This window comes from Austrofundulus limnaeus, unplaced genomic scaffold (assembly GCF_001266775.1).
Source record: "Austrofundulus limnaeus strain Quisiro unplaced genomic scaffold, Austrofundulus_limnaeus-1.0 Scaffold243, whole genome shotgun sequence".
NCBI classification, from domain to species: domain Eukaryota; kingdom Metazoa; phylum Chordata; class Actinopteri; order Cyprinodontiformes; family Rivulidae; genus Austrofundulus; species Austrofundulus limnaeus.
Window position 1 is genome coordinate 391,972 of NW_013952645.1, and position 2,230 is coordinate 394,201.

Consider the following 2,230-nt stretch of genomic DNA (forward strand, 5'->3'; position numbering starts at 1 on the left):
CATTTGGTGTGAACGCACCATGAGAGTTTCAGGCAAAATTCAGGCTTTTGTGATGTGACTGATACTCACAGCACATGGTTATCGTTGACACCTAATTAACACTTATTGTTAACAGGGGGTGGAGTGATACTGGCAATAGCCGCGCTGTAGGAGGGGGACAACTGAAAACGGAGGCCCCCACCTCTGTTTAATGATGGACGGTCTTTCTTCACAATTTTTTTTTTGTGTATCATATAAACTGCTTTCGGACGCCCTCTGCTGGTGGTTTGCTTTAATGAAGGAAGCATCTTTCCTGTCATTTTTTAAAAAGTCCTAGCATTTCTTGAAGGGATGGATGTGACCCTCCAGCTTTCATGCCAGAGTTTCAGACTGAGATCATCAGATGTTGAGAAATTGATTGTTTTTTGTAAAACCTTGAAAATAAGATTATCTCGTAGTATGTGTTGTGAATGACTCTCAGCTTCTACCACACCAAATTTAAGCTCAACATACAGTAAATAAAGTTGGTTGAGTTGGAGACATTTTTTACGTCAGAGGTGCCCAATTTTGGCGCATGCCAAAATTGGTCCGCCAAGCCATTCAATTTGGCCCACCAGCAGTTGTCCTGGTTATTAGATTGTAATTATATTAAGATTAAATATAAAATACAAGTAACTACAAGAGACATTTAGATTAGATTTAAGCCCATATATAGATTTGCACACCTTATAAGACCACATATATTCAAATTTTAAATTATGAAAATCCCATGAGCCTTTGCTGCCCAAGCATACGTTGAATTTTCTCCATGTCCATGGGCTGGAAAAATTGAGCTTAATCATGAAAAATAAAACTACTTAAGTATTTGCATTTCTTATACAGTATTATTACTTTTGGCCCGTGGCCCTCAGATTGATTTTAATTTTGGCCCTCTCAGGGAAAATGTTTGTGCACCCCTGTTTTATGTAAACTAAAGTCAGCTATTGGCTTTTCTTTTATTTTTCACATTGGTTCAATTTAACTTCTTGAAATTGAATATACAGATTTATTTATTTATTTATTTATTTATTTATTTATTTATTTAAAAATTCTGAGATTCTGGTCCTAGAGCAGTGACAGACATGACAAAGATGCTTCCTGCATTGATGCAAACCACCAGCAGAGGGCATCCGAGAGCAGTTTATATGATACACAACAGCTTGATTAGGTCACATCTTCTAGAGATAATTCAAATTAACTATGAAGTGTTTTTCCTTTTAAAAATCTTTGACATATTTTGATTTCACTTCGCTTATAGAAAAAAGAAATAAACTATTAATAACTTTCAATGAAAGAAAAATAAAATCTCTAAACTTTAATTTCCTCAGAATGAATCCTTCTTTTTGCTACTTCTACACATAAAGTTGAGCAACATTTGTTCTGACTGACGTCCTGAGAAGTTGTTTAAATATTTTACGATAAAATGAGAAATAAACAAAAACTAACTTCATGAGATGTTTAAGACGCTTTCTGCGGTGTAGTGTTGCTGTTCAGACGTGTTTGATAAACAGACGTTAGGTTAGAAAAATGCTTTTTTAATTGGTAAAAACTGGGCAAAATGTTAAAAAGTACCTCAAACAAAAACTCAGGACTCAGGAGTTGAACTCATGAATAAAACCGTACAAAGTATCTATTTAAGTTTGTAAAATAAAAAATAAAAAACAATGTCCTGAACAGATTAATTTTTATTTCCACTACTAAACATGGTGTAATAGTTGTGCTGAACACAATCGTAGACGATGTGAAGAGAATAAAAAATGCTTTTTCTGTGAAAATGATGGGTTCGAAGGAGCAAAATTTAACGCCAACAGTAGAAAACTATTTGCTAAAAAAACAACAACACATTGGCTAAAAGTGGCAAAACACTTGAATACTGGAAGTTGCATAAAGTAGCTAAATAGAAAAAGTAGCAAAATTTTGACTAAAAATAGCAACAGGCTAATTAGAGGCTAAAAACATCAAAAGGCTGCCTAGAAGCTAAATGTGGAAAAGCTAACAAATAGCTAAAATCAGTTAAAGTTAGCTAAAAAATAGCAAAAAACTAGCTAAAAGTAAAAAAAAAAACCAATAGCTAAAATCTAAAAGTAGCAAATTGTAACAAGCAACCGCCTGGTTAAAGGTTAAACGTATGAAAACGATGTCTAGAAGTGAAAGTAGTCAAAAGCTAGATAAAAGTTAAAAGTAGCTAAAGTTAGCTAAATGTGTCAAAGGC